This window comes from Melozone crissalis, unplaced genomic scaffold, assembly GCF_028551555.1.
Source record: "Melozone crissalis strain CALT ecotype California unplaced genomic scaffold, PUWL_Pcris_2 ptg000251l_1, whole genome shotgun sequence".
NCBI lineage: Eukaryota > Metazoa > Chordata > Aves > Passeriformes > Passerellidae > Melozone > Melozone crissalis.
In genome coordinates, this window is record NW_026536010.1 from 1037524 (window position 1) to 1048508 (window position 10985).

A 10985-nucleotide genomic window follows, 5' to 3' on the forward strand; every position below is an offset into this window, starting at 1 on the left:
TGCGGATCTGCCGTGTTTTCCCGTGGGCTGCCAGGGCCAAGCAGCATGAGCATCCATCCCTGTCCCCTCCAAATAATCTCAAAATAACTGAGGAAAACCTCCCCACTCTCTAGCAAAGACCCCTGTTAATCTGAATAACTAATTGTGATTAATATTTATTTGTGGGATTTTTTTGTTTGATGGGAAAACACTTCAGGGGCACAAATTTAATGGAAAAATTCAGCGTTGGGTCCTGAGAGTGGCTGTTGGGAACGGGGAATAAAAGGTGGCTTCCCCTTCACTGGTGGGAAAGGTGTGGAAAATGGGCATTTCCCTTGCAGTATTGCCTCCCTTCCCCCCAAACCCCAAATCCTGGTGTTAAAAAAGGCCATTATCCCTTCTGCCCACGCCACCGAGGGCACAAGCTAACCTTTGTGCCCGGGGAACAAGAATATAATCACAGATGGGAAACAGGTCCAGGGGTGGGATTTTATTGCAAAGAAAATCATATATTGCAATAAAAGCAGGATATTGCTGAGCTGGGATTTGTACAGGATGACCTGGGGGGAGATGGATTAATTTGGGGTGGCACAGGGAGCTGGGGTGTGAAGGCTGCACAATGCTCCTGTCCCCACCACCTTTGCTATTTATTGCTCCATTTTAAGCCCACACAGGCTCTCCCACATCCAGGATATGATGAGGAGCTTTGTTAAATTGCTCCCTTGAAAAATCCCCAATTAGTTTCAATTTTTCCCCAGCGAGTTCAGCTCCGAGGTCGTGGCTGTGTGGGTTGGATGCAGCACACACAGTGTTGGCCCCCGGATTTTCTGTTCTGGGGGACCTGCTGTGCCTCCAAACCACGAGATGGCCCCTAGAAGGGAGTGTTTTTCTCCCAAACTAATGGGGTTTGCCCCAGTCAGCATCTGGGGGAGAGCCCAGGGCACTGGGAGAGCAGACAGAGCCAGAGAAGAGCAAAGCATCCCACGTGTGCCAAGGACACAGCGCTTGTGAGCTCTTAGACACAAAACCATGGGCTGGATGCAGCACTGGGGTAAAGTTCACCCAAAAAACCCTCTTTTTAATAAAAACCTGATCTATGGGTCTGCCAAACCCAATTTCCCATTTTATCCCATACATCAAAAGACCTCTGAGCGCTTAAACCGCCCTGAACCCAGACCCGTCTATGGGTGCTCTGAGGATGGGGCGCAGGCACAGCCCCAGATCCCCCCAAAAACACCTGGAGGCCTGGGAGGGGCTGGAAACGCTCCAGAGAAAGCCTGGAGCCAGAGGGGGAAGGGAGGCTGAAAGAAGAGGAGATTCTGCTAAATTATGAACCGCTCTTTTATATGCATCTTTCATGCACGGCGCATAAATAATGGAGCAGGAGAGCCCGGCGCGATCGCGTACGGGAGGAGGCGGGATGGAGGGGCGAGGAGAGAGCGATTCACGGGGGATGGTGGGGAAAGATGCGCCCAAGAGACCGAGCCGGGCATCCCGCACGGCCAGGAGATGGTGTTCTGAAGGAGGATTTAAGGATTAAGCGGGCCCCGGGGCAGGAGTTTATTGCATACATTATTTAACAGATGGCCCAACGCAGGCGGCGGCTGCCTACGGTCTCCCCGGTGACCTTGGCTGGGAGATGCCGGAGCCGGGAAGGGAGCCCGGTGCCATCACCACGCTCCGGTTACAGGGATCAGAGGAAAAAAAGAAAAAAAAAACCAGAACCAAACCCCAGAAGCCAGCACCCAGCAGCTCCAGAGCCAAATCCCCATGGAAACTGCAAAAATCGCCACCCAACCCTGCCCATATGGGCTGCTTGTTTTGGCAGGGGTGGGAAAAAAAAGGAGGAAAAAATAAAATGTATAGAAAAGAGCCATTTGCAGGTTTATTTACCGGAGGAAACTTGGCACCTTTGGAAGAGCAGGGTAGGGGAGAGAACAAGTGAGGTGCAAAGGTCCCAGCTACACCCAGAGCACTTGTGAAATCCCACTGCCATGCCCAAACACACACTTGAATCCCATTTTCCCAGGGATTTTGGTGCTGGAGGAAGGTGCTAACACAGTTGCTCCTGCAGCAAAGCCAACCCTGACTGCTTACACCCAGAGCCAGGTGCATCTTCATCCACCTCTAAAGCTGCTCGTGCTCCACAGGCTTTGAGGCATCAAAAACCCCCTGGCATGACACCAGTCCTGGGGGGCTCAGAGCAATGGACAGTGATACTGGGGCTGGATCAGTGTCCCCACCACTCATTTCCCACATCACCTAGGCAGCAGCTCAGAAAAAGAAACCGAAATTGAGGGCAGTGTGTTGCAGCCAGGGCAAAGAGGAGCAGGGGGAGTGGGTGAGTCCCCCAAAGCTCTTCCCAAAAGGACGCCCATGAAGCAACTGCCCAAAATAAATATTCTCTCTCTTTTTTTTTTTTCCTTTCCCCTCCTCCATCAAAACTAGGGCATGTTAAACTAGGCCAGCACTCCTAAAGTAATTTATTTATCATGGCGGGGAGAGAGGAGGGACAGCAGCATGGGCTGCAGAAGGGGATGCTCCATCCTGCCCCCAAATGTTGTGGGTTTGGGGAAGAAGATGGGTCACTTCTTCCCTCTTCCCTCGTTGAAAAGTCACAATTACTCAGAAGGAAGCAGCTTTAGTGACCTTTGGTGGAGAGGACACAAAAACGGTCATTTCAACGGAATCAAACCCTTTTTGATCCGTTGGCTCAACTGTTTTCACCGCTGGGGTTCATGTTTTGTACTGTGGCATCAGACAGAAAATACACTTCAGAAAAATGAAAAATGGGAAAAGGCGTGATAGAAATTTTACCTTCCTTAAAATCTTGGGGTTTTTTCTTGCTTTTTAACACAAAAATGAGAAAAACCCAGTGGTTGCCTGAAACCTCTCCATCCATCCCTGCCAGGGAATGGGGCCAAGAGGAATTTGGGGTGCAGCCCCGTCCTGCTGGGTGCTCCCCCATCACTCATGGCCTTGGAGCTTTTTTTGGGCTTTACCTTTGCCTTTGGTCTCCCCATGGGCAGAATGACTTCTGGTGGGATGGACCCCCAGCGCTGCTTGTTTGGGGGGCTTGGGGGGCTGCGGGTCCCCCTTTCCTGGGATCTTTGTCCCACAGCCACTAGAGGCCACTGAGGCTCTGTGCTCCCGGCTGATTCACCCAGGCAGGACATTTGGACACACACACAGGCACCCAATAGTCCAAAACAGGCAAATCCCCAGAGGCAGCAGAGCTGGGGAAAGGCAGGGCAGGAGGAGCTGTCCCTGAGCTCCGCTGGTGTCTCCAGGGCCATCCCCACACCAGGACCCCACGGGGAACAGGGACACTTTCCCCAGATCTGGCCAAGCCACTCAGCTGCCCAGACCTGTGCTGAGCACTGGGGGAATTTGGTGTGTCCTACCCAAGGTAAACATCTCCAGAGGACAGAGAAATGCTGCCCCACGTGCAGCATCCCTCCTGGGCTCACCAGGAATTTAGTGAGGGGTCAAGAGGACACTCCCACGATGTGGCATTCCTTACCTTGGGAATATTCTGCAAGAAAATCCCTGGATCCCTGCTGCTGCTGCCTCGGGGAGCCTGGGAGTGGAGCTGCCTGCCTCCCCAGGCTCCTCATTTTCATTTTGCCTGGAGTTAAAATTTTCTAGGGTATTCTAAACAGCCGTTCCCACTTAGGAGGGAAACATCAGACATCTTCATTTACACACCGCTCCAGGTGTCAAACTGTTGCATGACAATAACAAGTGGGAGACACCTCACCCAGAAAACAGAGAATTTCCAGCTGCAGCAGAATGCAGCAGCAGGTGCTCAGATAAAACCCAAACCTGAGAACAGCACCAGGCTCTGCAACCTGGCCAAAGCCTTCCCAGATAAACAGTCAGTGTTTGGGAGGGGGATTGTATTTTTTGGGAGGTTGGGATGTCTGTGCTGCCTCACATTTGGGCATTTTCAGACCGTCGGTGAGCAGGTGAGAACGGCCACTGCCTTCTCAGGGCTGCCTCAGCTCCCAGCCTCACTGGCTTTGGAGGCAGATTCCCTGCCACAGATTTTTCCAAGACAATTCCTCCCCTGAGTTTCGGCAGGATGTGCCTGTGATAACAATTGCCCTGTTAAATTCGTGTTGGTAATGCAACACCGGGAACGTGGAGGAATACAAAGAAAACCAGAGGAATTTGGGCTCCTCTCCATGCTACAACACCTCAATTATTAGTATATATAGTATTACATTATATAATAGTATATAATATTATGTAATATAGATGGTATTATATAATACATACAATGGGGTGTGTATATATGTATATATATATATATATATATATATAATTTTTGCAGAGATAAATGTGACACCCGCACGAGCCCTTTCCTTTGCAAGTGTCCCACCCTGCACAGCCTTTCCCAGGGGCAAAGGGCAGCAAAGTGGGAACATCTCAGAGTCCCTGGAGCTCTGTGTGTGCACACAACTCAAAGCATCAGCCCCTTCTCAGGGTGGGGGGGGAATAAAGGAAAATAAAGGAAAATAACCAAAGCACAGAAATAAATCCCCAAACAGGCCATGTGACACAAGGCTCCGAAATACCCGCGGTGAGTCACGGGTGTGGAGATGGGGCTGATCCAGCTCTGACTCAGCCCGGGCAGCCGGTGCAGCCTGTTTGTGTCCCCCCCACAACTCCTGTTTCCCATTTTTGCTCCAAACCTGCTCAAATATAAATAAATACTCTGTGACTAAGAGACACGTGGTGGGGCTCAGCCCGCAGCAGCCCCTTCAAGCCCCACAAAATTCCTGGTGGTTCCACAAGGGCTGGACACACCAGTGTCCCACAGAAGCCAGGTCTGGGGGACCATTGAAGCATTTAAAGTGTTTTTAAAATATGTGTTTTTGGAGGGGGAAACACACGCACACACACACACAGGAGGTTCTTGCTGATGCCACGTCAAGGAAGCACTTGGGATTTTCCAGCTAGCTCTAATTAATTAGTTTTTTCTCAGCTTAGCATCATTTTAAACGTGAAGCACCAATTCCCATGGGTCACAGACAAGGGAAGCCAACACAGAGCAGAGCCTGCCCAGGTGGGGTGAAGCCTCTGGGACACCCCATTGGAGGAGCTGGGATGAGACTCAGTTCCCACCTGGGTGCAATCCAGCCCCAGCCACAGCATCCCACAGCATCCCCAGAGGGGGGAAAACCTCAATTGATGCCTGGGTTTGGGGGAGGTGCCTTGGGAAAGCTGCTCTTGGGTTATTCCCACTGGATCTGGACAAATGCACGGGGGTGGAACTCCCCATATTATTTACAGCTGGGTTTAACCCCCCAGTGTTTGACCTCCTGGGATTCTCCAGGTTGGTCCCAGCCTCATCCCAGGTTACAGCACCGTCCCTGAGCCTCAGAGTAAGGAAAGGTGAAAGGCAGGCTCAGGATGAGACCCTGGCAGCATCCTCAGCATCCATAACCAGTTTCCATAGCAACAGGTTCAGCCCCAGATCGGCAGCAGGTGCTGGGAAGCAGGAATGAGGAGGGAGCTCGGGGGGACCCCATGAGCAGCAAAAAATAGGGTTTGGTACAGAAAATCACTTTGCAACTCAGCACCTCGGGAGCGAGGGGAGGCTGAGCTGAGCTGTGGCCCGACACAAACCCAGGACAGTCCTTTCAGGGGCACTGGGGGCTGCCCCATCCCACCACCCCTGCCTGGCACGGATCCTCATTCCAGGGATATCAGCATTCCCAGCTGGGCACCAGGAGCTCTGGTGCACCCTTCCCTGGCTCTAGCCAGGAGCAAACAGCCACGAGACCCCAGAGCATCCATCCCGCAGTCCTGAACACCGGGGAACCGCACACTGGGGAGTGATCGGGAGGGAGAGCCCAGACAGGGATGATCCAGGCGTGAGGAGCATGGACAGAGAGGGATGATCCAGGTGTGAGGAGCATGGACAGGGCTGCTGCTCCAGGTGTGCAGGGCCCAGACAGGGATGATCCAGGTATGGGGAGCCCGGACAGACAGGGATGCTGCTCCAGGCATGGGGAGCATGGACAGGGATGCTGCTCCAGGCGATGCCAGTAGGGCCCGGACAGGGATGCTGCTCCAGGTATGTGGAGCACTGACAGGGATGCTGCTCCAGGTGTGCAGGGCACAGACAGGGATGCTGCTGCAGGTGTGAGGAGCCCGGACAGACAGGGATGCTGCTCCAGGCATGGGGAGCTCGGGCAGGGATGCTGCTCCAGGCGATGCCGGCGGGGCCTCGCCCCCACCCCGCGGCACGGTTCCACAGGGTTCCACACGGTCACACACGGTCACACACGGTCACACACGGCTCTGGCTCCCGGCTCCCGGCGCTTGCATAAGCGGCAGCAGCGAGTGCAGCCTCAGGGAGAGAGGAGAAGCGAGCAGGAGCCACGCCCGGGATGGGATCCCTGGGCAGAGCCTGGATCCCACAGGCGAGTGCCGCGGGTCTGGAGCAGGTCATCCCGCAGCCACACAGCCCCCTGCAGCAGGACTGCCCCCATCCCCTCGCCATCCTTGTGGATAGGCTGAAAACAGCAGGAATTCAACCCTGAACAGCCAGAAAAAGGCTGCCAGAACCCCCAAAGCCAGCAAGCAGCCTGCACACCAGCCCTGTGGCATCCACTACTCACCTGCTGCCCCTTCCAGGCCTGGAAATGGGGTTAGTCCCAGGGGAAAAGCATTTTAAAAAGGCTTTTAACCAAACAGGTGCTGGGGAAGCATCTTGTGGGGCTGGGGCTCCCAGGGAGCCTCTGTGGAGCAGGACACCCATGGGTCAGCATCAGCCCTTGGCTCCCAGTGCTGCTCTGGGGGGAATGAGCACTGCCTCCAAACCAGCACCCATCAGCACCCAGGTGCCTTTGGCCAGCCCCTGGTGCTTTGACACAGGGCAGCTCACCCCAAACCACGTTGTTCATGCCCCAAAACATGTTGGCCATGCCCCAAAACACGTTGGTCATGCCCCAAAACACGTTGTTCAAGCCCCAGAACACGTTGTTCAAGCCCTAAAACACATTGTTCATGCCCTAAAACATGTTGCTCAAGCCATAAAACACATTGTTCATGCCCTAAGCCACGTTATTCAAGCCCTAAACCACGTTGTTCAAGCCCTAAAACACATTGTTCATGCCCTAAAACATGTTGTTCAAGCCCTAAAACACGTTGTTCATGCCTCAAAACACGTTGTTCATGACCTAAAACACATTGTTCAAGCCCTAAAACACATTGTTCTAGCCCTAAAACATGTTGTTCAAGCCCTAAAACACGTTGTTCATGCCTCAAAACACGTTCTTTATGCCCCAAAACACATTGTTCATGCCCCAAAACACATTGTTCATGCCCCAAAACATGTTGTTCAAGCCCTAAAACACCTTGTTCATGCCCCAAAACACGTTGTTCAAGCCCTAAAACACATTGTTCATGCCTTAAGCAACGTTGTTTCTGCCCACTGTGGTGCTTTGGATCTGGCCCAGCTCCATGGCTGTCAATGAGCTCATGGCCAGAGAGGGTTTTAAGAGCCTGCAATGCCAACCCAGTCACCTTTCCCAAGGGATTTATACCCTTTCCAGGATTCCTTTCCAGGATTCCTAGGTTCTGTGCCCACTGCACTGGAGCTGATGCTTTGACTCCAACTTCTTCCCACCCCACAACTCACATCCCTTGTTTTCCTGCCCAGTGCAAAGAAAGGATTAAAAACCACAACAAAACGCGAAGAAATCCTCTAATTTAATGAGCAGAGAAGCCCACAAACCTTTAGCTTGGCTTTTTAAGTATGAGCAATATCATATCTGTGTCTTGAGGAGATTTAATTATTTTAACAATTAAATGAACCTCCCCAGGAGGCTGCACGTGGAGGGCACAAGCACCTGCAGGACCCATGTGCATCCCAGCCCAAACTTCCCATGGCAAAGGTAACTTTACAGGGGGCACAGAAAGAGAAAACCAGAAAAGGTCATTGCACAAGAGGGGCTGTTTCTCCTGATTTAAATACAACCCCACAAACCCACACTGCAAAGCCACAGGCACACCCAGAGCTGCAGCAAACACTCACCAGTGACCCTTGGGCAGTGTTGCTGCTTCCTTGCAGGCAAGGGGAAAAATTTCCATCCTCCTTCTTTGTGTAGGGAATGACTCTATGGGGACAGCAGCCACCCCAAAGGCACAACACTGGGACAACCAGCTCACTGGCAGGGTCAGATAGCCCAGCTCTGCACCCATCCCTCCCCTGAGACACCCCCAAACCTCATCCTCGGCCTTTTATTGCCTTCAGGATAACAAATCCCAAAACCTCAGCGCAGCTGCCCTGGGAGGGGAAACAACATAAAAGGACACATGCCCCAGGTGCTTAGAGAGCTCCAAGCCCCAAGGTGAGCATCCAAACACCTGATTGCCTCTGGAAAGCGTTGTTGAGGTGATTCTCGGCAGAGGACACATGTGGCAGCCCCGGAGTCTGTGCTGTGCTGGGGTGAGGCAGAGCTGCGGGAGGAGCGAGGGCGATGTGTGAAATCGAGGGGCGGCCACAGCTATTTCTGCTCCGTGTCAGCACCCACTGACAGCAGCACCCTGCGAACACACAGAAGCTGCAGGCAGCTTTTTTTCTGAGCGAAATTCACCTGTACGTGACTGCACCTCCCCGTGAACCCCCAGCATTGGGAGGTGTGGAGCTCGCTGGTTCTGGGGGCAAAGCTGGGGGGTTTGGGGTCGCTGCTGGCACCATCTCCACTTAGGCTCCTGAGATTCCCCCTTATCTGATGGGCAGAAGCTTCTACAAATCCCTTCTCCTTCCTTCTGCTCAGGGTCACTCTTTTTTTTCCCCGTAATTTCTTGGGACTTGGAGCAAGACGGAGGCAAATGCGACTGATTGTGTAACGTTTTGCTCAGAAAGCTTCTTAAACAGTCACATATTTCTATTGGATTTCCCTTGCCCTTCACTGCTGATTACTGGAGTATTTATATATAAATAGAAGCTGTCTTCCCCATAATCTGCTTGTTTCTCCTAATTAACTCAGGGCTGCTCTCCTTGGGTTGCTCAGCCCTCGGGTTTTGGGGGTGCCAGCACCCAGGAGCACTCAGTGAACCCAAATGCACCAAATTTCTGCTGAAATTGCTTTTTTAGCTGGTTTTAAAGATGCAAAACCCTCCCTTCCAAACTTTATGTGCTCAGTATGTGCCCCATCCTCCCAACTCCCAGCTCAGGGAAATGCTCAAATGTGATTTCTTCATCTTCCTCCCTCCTCACAAAACTTTCCCTTATTCAAGGAACGTCTCGATTTGATAATTATTTTAATCATTATTACTCATCTTTCCCCTTTCTTCCCCCCCTCAAAACTTCGTCCTGGGCCTGTCAATCACTTTAATAGCTGTTTACAACCTATCATCAAGTCTTGCATAACATCCACATGACTTCACTCAGATGCCTCCGACACCCAAAAGCTGCCCCTGGGCTCTATTTCAGGAGTGATGGAGCCCACGGCACCAACTGGCTGCATCCCCCGCCGGCATGCCCGGGGTCCTGGGATGGGGAAAATCAAAGCCAAAGACGTGCCCGAAGCGAAACTATTTTGTAGTTAACACAAGACAGCCCCACGCTGCTCCCCGGCTTGGGTTTTGGGGGTGAGGGTTGGTTCGGGTTTTGGGGGTGAGGGTTGTTCGGGTTTTGGGGGTGAGGGTTGCTCCCCAGCATCGCAGGTGGATGTTGCACCAATTTGGAGAGCTCGGGAGCTGAAGGCACTGGAGCAGCCCCTGGATGGCAGCGTGGCCTCTGCCCCCCGCTCCCCTCTCAGCACTGGGACACAGGCACAGCAGACATGGCAAATTCTGATTAAAATGTCATTTTCTAGCCGAGTTCTGCACCCCGCGGCATCGCCCGTCGGCGGGGGACGGGGCAGAGGCGCAATCTGTGCCGGAGCGGCTGCCAGCCCTTTTCCTTCGGCAGGCGGCGGCTGGCTCGTGGGGCGGGGGGGGACACCACGGCTCTTTTTTAAGCTCTCCCTCTGTCCTCCCCCTCTCCCTGAGATTTCATAACCCTTCAAAGCACGAAAAGGCTCCTCCGGTTCCCGGCTAATGAGCCCTGCGGAGGAGGAGCGCGGCAGCCAAACCTCCCCAGCGCGGTGGGACGGGGCAGGGGGACACGGAGGGGTCTCTGCGGGGTCTCACCATAACCCCGACTTGGCCAATTCTCTCCCCAAAACCGCCCTTGGCACGAGGCTGCCCGGGATGGCACGTCTCTCCGTCCCCGTGCGGGCACTGCATGCAAATGTTTATTTACACAGCATTAGGGGGTTATTTATTAAGCCATGGCTGACAACTGCATTCGAATTAATTTCTCTTAATAAGGCATTTGCGGTCACCCCGGCAACAGCACCGGAGTGCCCTTCCTTAAGGAAAATACTTACTGGGGTGAAATCCCCTTGGATGCCAAGAGGGTGCTCTGAGGGGGCCTCTGGAGATGCTGGGGCTGGAGACACCAAATCCCTCCTTGGGAATCTGCTCCATCCCCGGAGATGCAGTCCAGAGGGAGGAAATTGGGCTAGAAGTGTCTATTTTATGTGATATATGTATAGATAGAGAGGTCACCAAAAGCAGGAGGGCATCTGAGGGGGTCCTTGCTTGCCAAGGGGAAAATAAAGGATGGCAGAGCTCCCATGTCCTGCTTTGGATTGGAAAACACAATGGCTGCTTTACCAATTCCTGTGATTACAACACTAATTAAGAATGGTGTGGGATGAAGGCAGGATTCCTGTTTCCTTGCACTGACCAAGGTGAGAGGTTAAACTATGCAGAGAAAGACAGCAGATTTCTCAGCTCCATCTCTGCCTCAGAGAATAACCAAACCAAATTTCCCCTGGGTTTTAAAATCCTGGATGCATCAGTTCACCAAATGCTGTGCAATCCAGGGTTTGCAAAACACAACTCCCCAAAAGTGGAAGGAAGCTCCTTATCCCCTCTAAAACCTAGACCTAAACTCACACATTAAAATCATCACGGGGTTTTTTGGGGGGTATTTC